This window comes from Hylobates moloch, unplaced genomic scaffold, assembly GCF_009828535.3.
Source record: "Hylobates moloch isolate HMO894 unplaced genomic scaffold, HMol_V3 SCAFFOLD_2, whole genome shotgun sequence".
In the NCBI taxonomy this organism is placed as follows: domain Eukaryota; kingdom Metazoa; phylum Chordata; class Mammalia; order Primates; family Hylobatidae; genus Hylobates; species Hylobates moloch.
Genome location: NW_026652277.1, coordinates 74,527,205 through 74,542,823, shown reverse-complemented (window position 1 = coordinate 74,542,823; position 15,619 = coordinate 74,527,205).

Below are 15,619 nucleotides of genomic sequence, written 5' to 3'. Positions count from 1 at the left end.
AACATCCACAAGGATCAAGACCATCCAAGAAAACATGACCTTACCAAATGGATTGAATAAGGCGCCAGTGACCAATTCCAGGTTAACAAAGATATGTGACTTTCTAGGCAGATAATTCAGAATAGCTGTTTTGAGGGTGCTCAACAAAATTCAAGATGCCACAGAGAAAGAATTCAGAATCTCATCAGATAAATTTAACAGAGATTAAAATAATTAATAAGAATAAAGCAGAAATTCTGAAGCTGAAAAAATTTATTAAAAAAACTGAAGAATGCAACAGAGGATCTCAACAGCAGAACTAAACTGAAGAAAATCGGTGACCTTGATAACAGAGTTTTTGAAAATACACAGTAAGAGGAGACAAAAGAAAAAGAATAAAAAATTATGAGGCATGCCTATAGAATCTAGAAAATAGCCTCGGAATAGACAAATCTAAAATACTGGCCTTAAAGGAGAGGTAGAAAAGTATTAGGTGTAGAAAGTTTATTTAAAGGGATAATAATAGAAAACTTCCAAAGCCAGAGAAATATATCACTATTCCAATACAAGAAGGTTGTAGAGAATGCCAAGCAGATTTAACCCAAGTAAAACTACCTCAAGACATTTAATAATCAAACTACCAAAAGTAAAGGAAAAGAAAGTATCTTAAAAGCAGAAATAGAAAAGAAAACTATAAAGCAGCTCAAATATGACTGACAGCAGATTTCTCAGTGGAGACATTACAGTCCAGGAGAGAGTGACACAATATATTTAAAGCTTTGAAGGAAACAACAACAACTTTTATCCTAATATTTTATATCCAGTGAAAATATCCTTTAAACATGAAGAAGAAATAAATACTGCCCAAGACAAACAAAAGCCAAAGAATTTCATCAATACCAGAACTGTATTACAGAAATGGTCAAGGAAGTTACTCAATCAGAAAAAGTGGGTGTTAGTGAGCTGAAGGAAATCATCTGAAAGTATGAAACTCATTGGTAACAGTAATTATACAGACAAATACCAAAAATTATAACACTAACTCTGGTGTGTAAACTACTAATATCTCAAGTAGGAAGACTGAGAGGCAAACCTAGCAACAATAATAACCACAACAACTTTTAAGACATAGACAATATAATTAGATATAAATAAAAACAACACAAAGTTAAAAAGTGTAGGGATGAAATTAAAGCATAGAGTTTTTATTAGTTTTTACTTTGCTTATTTGTTAATTTACTTTTGTAACTAGAGTTGTCATCAGTTTAAAATACCCGGTTATAGGATGTAATTTGCCAGCCTCAAGGTATCTTCAAATCAAAAAACCAACAACAGATACACAAAAATCTAGAGCAAGAAATTAAAAGATAGCACCATAGAAAATCACATTCACAAAAAGACAGGAAGAAAGGAACAAAAATATCTAAAAACAACCAGGAAACAACAAAATGGTAGTAGTAAGTCCTTGTATATCAATAATATTAAATATAAATACACTAAGTGCTCCATTCAAAAGACACACAATGGCTGAATGAATGAAAAAACAAGATCCAATTATCTTTTGCCTACACATAACTTCATTTATATAGACAGAAATGGACTAAAAATAAAGGAGTAGAAAAAGATATTCCATGCAAATGGAAACCAATAAAGAGCAGAAGTATACTTTGAGCAGATAAAAGAGATTTCAACACAAAAACTATAAAAAGGTAAAGAATATCATTATATAATCATAAAAAGATCAATTCATCAAGAGGAAATAACAATTATAATGTACCCAACACTGGATCACCCAGATATACAAAGCAGATTTCATTGAAGCAAAAGACACAGACCCAAAAAAAATAATACTTGGAGACTTCAACACCTATCTTGCAACACTGGACGATTATGCAGACAGAAAATTAACAACAGCAACAACAATATCAGGCTTAACCTGCTACAGAAAAAAATGGGCCTAATATATATTTACAGGCACTTAATCTAATAGCTGCAGAAGAGACATTATTCTCCTCAGCACATGGATCATTCTCAAGGATAGACTATTTGTTAGGCCAGAAAACAAGCCATCAAAAATTCCAAAAAAATTGAACTTGTATACAATATTTTCTGAGACCACAATAGAATAAAATTAAAATTCAATAATAAGAGGAATTTGAAAACTATATAAACACATGGAAATTAAACAATAGGCTTCTGAATAACAAACAAGTTGTATTAGTCAGGGTTCTCTAGAGGGAAAGGATTAATAGGATAGATGCATAATATATGAAAAGGAGTTTATTAAAGATCATTGACTCACACAACGACAAGATAAAGTCCCACAAAGGCCGTCTGCAAGCTGAGGAGCAAGGAAGCCTGTACGTGTCCCAAAACTTCAAAAGTAGGGAAGCTGACAGAGAAGCCTTCAGCCACAGGCTGAAGGCCCAAGAGCCCCTGTCAAACCACTGGTGTAAAGTCCAAGAGTCCAAAAGCTGAAGAACTTGGAGTTGACGTTTTAAGGCAGGAAGCATCAAGCACGATGCTGGATGAAGCAAAGAAAGATGAAGGTCAGAAGACATAGCAAATCTGGTCCTTCCAACTTCTGCCTGCTTTATTCTAGCTGCACTGGCAACTGATTAAATTGTGCCCACCCAGACTGAGGGTGGGTCTGCCTTACCCAGTCCACTGACTCAAGTGTTAATCTCCTTTGGCAACACCCTCAGAGACACACCCAGGAACAATACTTTGCATCCTTCAATTCAATCGAGTTGACACTCAATATTAACTACCACATGGGTCATTGAAGAAATTAAGAAGAAAATTAAAAAATTCATTGTAACAAATGAAAATGGAAACACAACATATCAAAACCTGTGGCATACAGCAAAAGCAGTACTAAGATAAACATTTGTAGCAATAAATGCACATATCGAAAAAAATAGAAAACCTTCAAATACACAATTCCATATTGCATCTTAACCAGAACAGCAAGATCAAGCAAGCATAAAATTAATTGAATAATAAAATTATAAAGATTAGAGAAAATATAATTGAAGTTGAAATTTTAAAAATACAAAATGTCAACAAAACAAAAAAATGACAAATCTTTAGCCAAACTAAAAAATAAAAAAGAGAGAAGAGTCTAATATTAGACATCTAATACAATTAGAGGTGAAAAGGAGACACTACAGCTGATACCAAAAGGATCATTAGAGACTATAAGAAATTACATGCCAATAATTTGAAAAATTTAGAAGAAATGAATCAATTCCAAGACATTCTACCAAGATTGAATCATGAAGAAATCCAAAACCTTAATAGATGAATAACAGGTACCAAAATTGAAGCTATAATAAAAATCTCTGGGCAAAGAAAATCATGATATTTGATGGATTCACTGTTGAATTCTACCAAATATTTAAAGAAAACCTAATACCAATTGTACTCAAATTATATAAAAAATAGAGGGGGAAGGAATACTTCCAAACATATCTCTTGAGTCCATTATTACCATTATATCAAAACCAGACAAAGATACATCAAAAAAAGAAAGTTACAGGCTGATATCTCTGATAAACTTTGATGCAAAAATCCTCAGCAAAATGTTAGAAAATTAAATCCAAACACATTAAAAAGATTATTTATCATGACCAACTGGGATTCATCCCAGGGATGCAAGGATATTTCAACATATGAAAGTCAATGTGATACATCAGATAGCAGAATGAAGGACAAAAATCATATAACAATTTCAATGATGCTGAAAAAAAATTGGATAAAATTAAACCCATTTATAGTAATAAAAAAATTTCAAAAACTGGGCATAGAAGAAACATATTTCAACACAACAAAAACCATATATGACAGACTCACAGCTAATATCATACTAAATTAGAAAAAAACTGAAAGTCTTTCCTTCAAGATGTGAAATAAGACAATGATGCCCACTTTCACCACTGTTATTCAAGAAAGTGCTGAAAGTCCCAGCTATAGCAATCATACAAGAGAAATCAAAAAGGAAGACATCAAATTATCCTTTTTTGCAGATGCTATGATGTTGTAATTTGAAAAATCTAAAGACTTCTTCAAAAAGCTATCTGGACTGATAAACAACTTCAATAAAGTTGCAGAATACAAAATCAACATACAAAAACCAGTAGCTATTCTATATGCCAACAGTAAAGATTCTGAAAAAAGTTAAGAAAGTAATACAATTTGCAATGGCTGCAAATAAAATAAGACAGCTAGGAATAAATTTAACCAAAAAAGTAAATGATCTCTCCAATGAAAATTAAAAAACACTGATTCAAGAAATTAAAGAGGACACACAAGAAAAGAAAGATATTTCATGTTTATATATTTGAAGAATCACTATTGTTAAAAAGTCTGTACTACCCAAAGCCATCTACAAATTCAGTGCCATCCCTATCAAAATACCAAGACATTCTTCATAGTAATAGGAAAAATAGTCTTAAAATTTAATGGGACAACAAAAGACTTACATCAAAACCTTATTGAGAAAAAAGATCAAAACAGAAAGAATTACATTACTTGACTTCAAATTATACTACGGAGCTATAGTAAGTAAAACAGTGTGGTATTGGCATAAAAACAGACACATGGACCAATGGCACAGTATAAACCAACAAGAAATAAATCCATATATCTACAGTGAACTAATTTTCAACAAAGATACCAAATACATACCTTGGGAAAAGGACAGTATCTTCAATTAATGGTGCTGAGAAAACTGCATATGTATATGCAGAAAAATGAAATTAGATCTCTATCTCTCTCCATATACAGGAATCCAGTCAAAGTGGATTGAAGACTTAAATCTAATACCTGAAACTATGAAACCACTAAAAGAAAACTGCAGAAATTTTTAGTACATTGGTTTGGTCAAAGATTTCTTGAGTAATACCCCCAAATTACAGACAATCAAAGCAAAAATGGACAAATGGAATGACAAGTTAAAAAGCTTCTGTACAGCAAAGGAAACAATCAACAAAGTGAAGAGACAACTTACAGAATGTGAGAGCATATTTGCAAATTATCCATCTGACAAGGGATTAGTAAGAATATGCAAGAAGCTCTATTTCATAGGAAAAAAATCTAATGATCTGATTTAAAAATGGACAAAATTTCTGAATAGACATTTCTTAAAATAAGTTCCACAAATGACAAACAGGTACATGAAAACGTGCTCAACATCATTGATCATCAAAGAAATGCAAATCAAAACTATAAGGAGATATCATCTCACCCAGTTAAAATGTCTTTTATCCAAAGACAGGCAATAACAAATGCTGACAAGGATGTGGAGAAATGGGAACTCTCGTATACTGTTAATGGAAATGTAAATTAGTATAGCCATCATGGAGAACAGTACAGAAGTTCCTCAACAAATTAACAATGGAAATACCATATGACCCAGCAATCCCACTGGTAGTTGTATATATCCAAATAAAAGAAGTCAGCAAATCAAGGAGATATTTGCCTTCCCATGTTTATTGCAGCACTATTCACACTAGCCAAGATTTGGAAGTAACTCAGGTGTTCATCATTAGATGAAGGGACAAAGAAAATGTGATACATATACACAATGGAGTACTATCCATCCATAAAAAAGAAATGAGATGCTGCATTTGCAACAACTTAGATGGAACTGGAGGACATTATGTTAAGTGAATTAAGTCAGGCACAGAAAGACAAACTTCACATGTTCTCAGTCATTTTTGATGGTGTATTGGTCTGCTTTCACACAGCTATGAAGAGATACCCGAGACTGTGTAATTTATAAAGAAAAGAAGTTTAATTGACTCACAGTTCTGCATAGCTGGGAAGGTCTCAGAAAACTTACAATAATGGCAGAAGGAACCACTTCACAGTGTGACAGGAGAGAAAATGAGTGCAAGCAGGGGAAATGCCAGAGGCTTGTAAAACCATGGATCTCATGAGACTCACTCATTATCACGAGAACAGCATGGGGGAAACTGCTCCCATGATTCAATTACCTCCACCTGGTATCGCCCTTGACACGTGGGTATTATGGGGATTACAATTCAAGGTGAAATTTGGGTGGGGACACAGAGACAAACCACATCAGGGGGCTAAAAATTAAAACAGTTGACTCATGGAGATAGCAGAATAATAGTTACAAGAAGTTGATTATGGTAGTGTGTGGGGTAGGTGGGAACTGGGAATAGGTAATGGGTAAAAATATATAATTAGATACAATGAATAAGATCTAGTATTTGATGGCACAACCAGGTGACTATAACCAGCAATAATTTGTTGTAACTTTTAGAATAACCGAAGGAGTATAATTGGAATGTTTGTAACACAGAGAAATGATGAATGATTGAGGTGATGGTTAATCCCATTTACCCTGATAAGATTATTACATATTTTATTCCTGTATCACCATATCTCATATATGCCATAAATATATACACTGACTACCCATGAACATTCCTTTTAAAGTTCCTTGTGGCAGTATGTAATAAAGGCAATCTTAACTGATTTCATTAATCCAGTTTTCCAAGATGAGAAATGAATAAACAGTATTACTGTTACAAAAAATGTTTAATTCCACATTTTGTAATAGAATTATAGTAAATCGAAGAAACAACCCTCCACGAAGGGAAAATACATGCATGCAAGTATTTGTATATAAATTTTAAGTTTTACAAAATTCCTGAATAACAAACACAAAATTTCAGGTTAAGAAACCTGGTTACAAATAAACTCTTAATGGAATCTAAAATTTTTACACAATCAGATATTTTATATATATATATTACATAATATATATCAGATCTTATATTCTATCATTATATATAATATATATCAGATATTATATCTCTATATCTCTATATCAGCTACATAGTATATATACATAAGATTCGTATATATAGTAAGTTGCACACATATACATATATATATATATATATATACATGCACAAATATGTTTATTTCCATAGGGTATTGGTGGATTTGTTCTATATCAATTATTTAAATATTTCAAGACAAGATATGTTTAAAATAAAATAAAAAACTTTTATTAAGAAACATTTTTACTCCTTTATGTATACACCAAGGAATGCAATCATTGGAAAATATGGTGAGTGTATATTGAGTTTTGTAAGATACTGCCAGACTGTCTTCCACATGTAACATTTTATATTTGTATTAGCAATGAAAAAAAGTTCCTGTTGCTCCACAACCTCTCCAGCATTTGTTGTCATCAGTGTCCTGGATTTGGTTTATTCTACTAGGGGTGTAATAGTATCTCATTGTTTAATTTTCATTTTTCCGATAACATATGATATAAAGCATCTTTTCACATGCTTATTTGCCATCTGTATATCATCTTTGGTGAGGTGTCTGTTAAAGTCTTTGGCCTATCTTTTAAGTGAGTTATTTTCTTTTTTTTTTTTTATTATACTTTAGGTTTTAGGGTACATGTGCACAATGTGCAGGTTTGTTACATATGTATCCATGTGCCATGTTGATTTCCTGCACCCATTAACTCGTCATTTAGCATTAGGTATATCTCCTAATGCTGTCCCTCCCCCCTCTCCCCACCCCACAACAGTCCCTGGAATGTGATATTCCCCTTCCTGTGTCCATGAGTTCTCATTGTTCAATTCCCACATATCAGTGAGAACATGCGGTGTTTGGTTTTTTGTCCTTGCGATAGTTTACTGAGAATGATGGTTCACACCAAAACCTGCACACAGATGTTTACAGCAACATTATTCACAATTGACAAAACTTGGAATACACAAAAATATTCTTCAGTAAGTGAATAAATAAACTGTGATACATTCAGACAATTGGTACGTTCAGGCAATTGTGGTACATTCAATTCAGCTCAGACAATTGAGCTATTTATAATTAGCTCAGACGTGAGCTACTGAGCTGTGAAAAGGCATGGAGGGTTCTTGAGTAAATAATACTAAGAGAAAGAAACTAATCTGAAAAAGTCTACGTATTGTGTGATTTCAACTACATGACATTCTGGAAAATGCAAAACTATTAAGACAATAAAAAGATCAGTGTTTTCCAGGGATTGTGGGAAGAGAAGCGTGCATAGGCATAGCACAGAGGATTTTTAGGGCAGTGAAACTACTTACTATGATACTATAATGGTGGTTACATTTAATTACAAATTTGTCCAAATCTTTAGAATGTACAACACAAAACTAATGAGAGCTATGGACTTTTGGGTGATAATCTGTGTCAATGTAGGTTCATTAATTATAACAAATGAACCACTTGGGTGGGAATGCTGATAATGAGGCTACGCATGTAGGGGGCAGGAAGGACATGCACATTCTGTTCAAATTTACTGTGATTTTCAAACTGTTCTACAAAATAAAGTCTTATTTTTTAAAAAAGAAAGAAAAAAAGAAACATTTTTAAATGCTCTGTTTAGTATCCAATTTTTTGGTTTATGAATTTCTATTGATATTTGTGTATTTTTCCACATTTTCTATGAAATCACAAAAATAAATGTTTTAAAATAAATTCTAATTTTAGCTGTCTGCTTACGTAAATTCTACATCTTTTATGGACTTAAAATATTTGCATTAAAATGAAATATAATAGTAAATAACACCAAATGATTAGACTAATTAGTGCAATCGGTAATTTTAACCAAATTGAAATTCAAAACTTCAAAGAGAAACATGGAATATTTTAATATTAAATGTTATTATAGAAAATATTATCGCATAGAAAATCACATGAATGTTATTTTTATATTAATCTCATTTGAAATATAAAAATATAACATGGTGAGTAACTATTGATTTTCACAATATCTTCTACCAAGTGGATCTCTTAGTTGTACAGTTTCCTTTGTTATTCGTTTTTCTCTTTAAGTCGGAAATTACAGTGGAAACTGCTGTCTCTGATTGGGAAACCTAAATGCAATAACTGTATCTTAGGGTAACAGGGGCCAAGAGGCAGCATTTAATTGACAAAGTGGATGAGGTTACTGTAATGGACAAAAGAGCCAGAGAAAAAATCTAATTATTTTCACTTGCAAAACCCTAAAGCATTGGCTAGATGATCATTGTGTCCCTAGAAGCTGGGACAGTATACTCATCATTTTACTTGATAAGTGGGAGAGTTCTAGGTCAAATGAAAGTAAGTGAAATATGGATCATAGAAAGAGAGTCACAGACTCTCATTCAATTTTCAGAATTGAGCCAGTTTGCAAATCCAAAATCTTTTGAATGAAGGGGCGGCTTAGTCATGTTGAGGAAGAACCCCCTTGTTCTGCCAGATTTATACTCAATCCTTCTCCATGTCCTCCACAAAGGAACTAAGGGCCTGGTAACAGGGTGACTGTCCAGAGGGGAAAAAGAAATGTTCAAACTTTGGAGGGATCCCTGTACACCCATTCTGACAAACTCTAATTTCAGGAGACCCAGAACATCACTGTGGTCCAACAGTCAGAGTAAGGGCTGATGGAGGGCTGATATAGTTTAAGAGATAAATAGAGTTCTAGCTTAGGACTATCTAAATATGGGTTAAGTGGTCCCCAAATACATCCTGTGAATATTTGCCCAGTTCCAAAACGCATGCTTAGAATAGACATACTGTACTAGATAAGGTGATTAATTCTGATTACTAAGAGGAAGTTGAACTACTTCTATACAATGAAGGTAAGGAAGAGTATTTCTTCAATACAGGCAATCCCGTAAGTTATCTCTTACTATTATTATACATTGTGATTAAAGTCAATGAAAAACTATAAATCAATTCATGCAGAGCTACTAATGGTTAAGCCATTCAGGAATGAAAGTTTGGGTAACCCCATCAAGTAAAGAACAAAGACCAGCTGATGTACTTTCTGAAGGCAAAGGGAATATTGAATAAGTAGTGGAAGAATGTAATTATAAATCATAGCTATAGCCACTTGATAGTTCTAGAATTGAACACTATAATTGTTAAGAATACATCTTTCTTAATTTGTTATGAATATGTTTGTGTGTTTATGTGTGTTACGTGTTTTCTTTTTTCCTTGTGTTATCCCCTCATTTTACATAAGATGCATTAACTTTATATCTCATGTATATGAGAATTAAATTTACATCATAGTATTTAAATTACAAGATATCAAGAAGAGACGAGCATTAAGAACTTTGCATCCTGTTGTAGGGAAATAGTCAGTGCATTTTTATTTTACACAAGGTAGTTGTGTCAGGCTGGTAGTTGCTGTCATCCTTATTTGGAGATTTAGTATGTTTTAAGGAGGATTGCATGGGTGCTAAGTTGAAAATAGAGAAAATGTGTATGTTAATTTTTGTGTTAATTTGTCTAGGATATGATACCTAGTTTTTTGAGCAAACATCAGTCTAGATGCTGAAGATGTGAAGGTATCTTTAGCATTTAAATGAATAGATTTAGTAAACTGAAATATCTCTATGAGTAGGCCTCATCCAATTAGTTGAAGGTCTTAAAGATCAAGGAATAGGTTCCCCCCACCAAAAGCAATTATTGAGATCACACCATCAACTCTTAGCTAAATTTCCAGTCTGCTGGCCTGCTTTTCAGATTTTGGGCTTGCCATCCTCCACAACAGTGTAAGCTAATTCTTTAAAACAAATATTTCTCTCCGTATGTATGCATGTGTCTGTGTGTGTGTGTGCAGAGCAAAAAAACAGAACCAATAAGATGTGTGTGTATATCTGTATGTGTGTGTGAGTGTTTACAGATATATAAGCAATACTAACTAATATGCTCACTATCACAGTTCAATTAGCAATCAATGAAAATAAGATGCTAAAGTTTAAAATTTGGTCAAGAGTTTTAACTACAAAGACATGTTTTGTTATATTGATTGTTCAACATTTTTATACTGGGATTTCTTTTCGAATTTAAGGTTTTAAAAAATATAAGAAGACCTTGCTGAGTCCAATGTATGTTTTAAAATTAGTATTTAAGTTACGTCTATATACAAACCATACAAAAAGAAAAAGAAATGAATAGAAACAGGTCAAAGTGGTTATCTGTTATATTTCTTTTTGTTGTCATTCTGTGGAAGTTCTAAAAAGATTATGCAGCAACATTCTGTGCCTGCTATAGGAAATATGTCCACTCAGAATGTAATAATAAACATTTAAAATCCAGAATAGTATCTTTAGATTGCATCTTTCCCATAAATGTATTTTCACACATGTATCTACATACTCAACCACACAGAGTATCAAATTTAGAAACCTCCACTATTTTTTATAGTCAATTTCCCTTATCTTCACATCTCAAGCACAGATATTGGTTTTTCCTTATTTTCTAGTAATTCCCATAGAACCACCTTAAATCATTGTTTGATTTCTTGAATACTTATCTGCGGTAATAATCTCTTTCATTCTTCTTTTCTTTTCTAAAAATGTGTTGTTCTGTTGACAAATGTTAACATTGTTTCCATACGTACTACAAATGATTGTTGCGGTATCCACATTTAGATGCAGTTAAGCACACACTGGGTCCAACTGAATAACTCTTTTTCATTCTTTTTAAAGTTTAACCAAATTTTGAAGAACTCACATGTAAATGTTCCTGCAATGTTCCCCATTATAAAGGAACATGAAATGTGATACAAATTATGAGGAAAAAAAATAATTCCAAAATTAAACTAGTAGTTGCATCTTAGTAGAAATCATGCCCAGGAAATATTTTCAAAAATAATTACAATGTTTTTTTCTTTTAAAGTTCATAACACATCAATGTCACTTTTTGAGATATTTAATAAAATTAATACCACTTATTGTTCATTGGTCTGCATTAATCACATAATCTTACTTGACTATGGAAGGGCTGAGAATTTTAGTCATTTATATATTCAAGAAGGAATGGTGACATGGTTATTGGGGTACATGAGCTTTCACTTTCTGGACTGAGAAATTTAACACTTAAAAAAAGTATAGTTCCATAATAAAATCATTAACATGTTGAACATAACACACGTACAGGATAATAAGGATCGATAGACTATCCTAATACTTTACCTATATATTTTCAACACCTGTACAGAAACTAAATTTTCATTCACTGTTTATATATTGTCTTAAACATTTACATATACCACTGACATGACTTCTGTTAAAATAATTGACAGTTGAGTACAATTTCATCTTTTTTTTACCTCATTGATCCAATAAAAGTGTTTATTATATGTATTATATACAAGGTCCTATTCCATTGCTTGAGGCTACGGTGCTCAATGAATCAGACAAAAAATATTTGATTTTTGGAGATAACATTCTAGTGAAAGGAAATATTAAATAATACACAACTAAATAAATGATTATGTAGCTAATTATATATTTTTTTTCTCCCAGGCTTACTTGTTTTAGAAATGTAAGAAAGAACTCTAAATACAAGGGGAAGTGTTATTATGGTGGCTGCAGGGAAAATTAGATTTCCATCACCATTCCTTACAGTCTATTAATTTCTTAGTCTTTAATATGTTCACTTTTCTCTTACTGTCTTCTTTAGTTGCTTGTATAAATCAGCTGTCAGACATCACCTTATGCTAGTCACCCAGAATCAAAGTGATTTCTATCAAGAGTCGTAGGTATTGTCAGCTTGTCAAGAATGCCATTGCCTTGTGCTTTTCATCTTTGCAATTGCTCCTTGATTGACACTATTGAAATCCTGTCAGCTTTTCTTTCCTTTGTTTGCTTTACACAGAACAGGAAAGAAGATACAGTTCCTATCATTCCTATCCATTAGCCTGGTAAAACTACAGTTTCAGGGAGAGAAAGTTCGGTCTAATAAATCATATATTTCATAAAGAGAAAAATAGGGATGTCTAAATAGAGACTGCAGATGCAGTTGCTTAAATGATTTCTTGTCTAATATTAAACACTTTTAGTTTTCAAATCTTCATGTATAGATTAAATCCCATAATAAGAAACAAATAAAATAGTAAAATGTTACATAATTTTCTTCAGTGTACACAAATAAAATTTTCTTTCTAAGATGTACTTTTATTAAATAGGTGAACATCAACAATTAATTGTTGATTCCAAAATTTGTAAACCAAAATGACCTATAAGCCAGGAATACTTGATAGATTCCTTTGTTTAGCTCAGTATAATATTGTAGAAAGCATGGATTGTCCCATAGATTATTGCCTGTGCCTTGTAAGTATCACTATAAAATAGAAAAACTAGTGTTAAATGTTACTCTGGCTTAAGAAGTCTCATTACTGAAAATAAGAAATGGGAATCATCTGCTCACTCTGAATGGAAGTGAGAAATATATAAACAGAATTTATATACTGAAGAGTAGAAGCTTACAATGAAAACCTATTATAACTTGCAAGAGATAAATAATTACCAATATTGAAATGTTTTCACAGCATATTCTGTCATGCCTATTTTTATTTTTCAGAATGAGTTTACAAGTTGAAAATTCTACTGACTAATTGTGGGAATATTTTAACTGCTTGCAGTAGATGACATTGGTTTAAGATATTTTGCTTCAAATATAGAAGTAGATGGTTTAATCACTGAGAGATAAACATGGTATCAAAGTGAAGATTAGACGTCAGTTAAACAATGGAGTTATTATCAGTTTAACAATGAAAAAGTAAGCTTATTAGAAATGATAGTATTAACCATGAATGTAAAAATTTCACATTATATAATATGCTAATTTTTGCTTACTAAAAGATAGAGTATATTGATATATCAAATAGCATATATGCTATATTATTAAAACTTATCAAGATAGATATTAATTATACTATAGCTACAAAATGGAATTCAAATTGACTTTAAGGATGCAATTTTCTTATTAGAGATGAAGTATAATTTTTAACACAAAATATTAATAAAATATTAAAATAGATGAAAAATTACATATAGAAAACTAGGACAAATCGAAATAATAAATGTTAATTTTGCTCTAATACATTTTGTAAAAATTGCCATTGACCTATACATTTATTTCTCAATCAAAATTTTGCAGTTATGACATTTTGGGCTGGGTGATAAATTTTAAAACAAAAATTGCAGTTGGCTGCAATGACTCCACTTCAGAAGACCTCAGGCATGTTTGGGTTGCTCTATTTGTGTTCTCATTCCTGGTCCCAAAATGAAAAAAAAAAAAAATCTTCTATCTTGGCATACACACAGTGATGGTTGTAATGTGTTATGTACTTAATTTTATCTCCTCGTAATTCATATGCTGAAGTCCTAATTATCAATGTGACTGTATTTGATGACAGATCCTTTAAAAATATAATTAACGTTAAACGAAGTCAGGAGAGTGGGGCCCTTAATTCAGTATGACTAGTCCCCTTTACAAAAATGGAAGAGACAGCAGAAATGCATACTGACAGAGGAAAGGTCCTATGAGGACACAGAAGCAGCCATTCTGCAAGCCAAGGAGGGAGGCCTCAGGAGAAGTTAAACCTGCTAGCATCTTGATCTTGAATTTCCAGGCTCCAAAATTATAAATACATAAAGGTTTGTTGTTTAAGACACCCAGTTTGTGGTCTTTTGTTATTCCAGCCCTAGCAAACCAATTCATAGTACATCTTAACATCTCTATTTAGGACTGGCACACTCTTGACTCCTTCCATACTGTCAAAACAACTCCCAGTGAGAAACCATATCAGTAAGGCAGGGAATATATATGACTTTTGTTGAGATTACAGGAAGGAAGAATGAATTTTGCTACAAAATAATAGATTTGGCAAAAGCTTCTATTTGAGTCACACATATTTAGTGTCTGCCCTTCTATATAAAAACCAATTATTTAAACCTAAGAATGATATTCCAAAAGTATCAACCTATCAAAAATACAGTTCAGAGTCTTTTTTAAAATAATTTCTACATAAGATCAAGAAGACACCCCTTTGGAACTTGACATTTAAGAACAACAACAGAAAAAATGGGAAAAAAGAAGAAAGAAATGAAAAAGAGAACATAAATAGGAAAAAGTAAAGGAAAAAAATGAGAGAAAAAGAAAGATATGCAATACCATGTTTGTGAAACAAGGTCCTGTTCCGGAAGTGGAAGAGACAAAATCACACAGCAGAAATCTGTAGAAATTCTGAGTCTTTTGATTAGGCCCTAATACTGTTCCTTGATAGTAGCTTGCCAGGACATTATTCTTTATGGGTTTGGGCTCCACCCTCTGAGCATTTCTGTTTTATTATATTCAACATATTTGAAAATGTGTTAGAGAATATTTGTTCTTTGCTCACTGAGCAACTTTTTCAGTTTGATTCTGTCCATAAAGTACTGAATGTGCAAAAGCAAATTTCCATCTCAAATTGTCAGTCTTACTTCATCTAAGATTGTGATTTTGGTCATCCATCTGTCTGAAAATGTAATTAATTTTTTCTTAATTATTATAATTTATTGTTTTATTAATTCCAGTCACACCATAAGCATAATTCTTTTCAGTAAATGTTGTTCTTCTCACTTGAATACAGATTCTTTAAATGTAGAAGACATTAGTGTTAGCATGTCCTCAGTTCCTTTTACTTGAGCTTTATTTAAAAAAAGAACATATCTCTTTGGGGAACAAATCAGTACAATCAGAGGTGTCTTAATGTAATAGTTCTTAATACAACATGTGATGTTTGTCTTGAGAGTTTGTCTTTCAAATATCAGAATTTCTG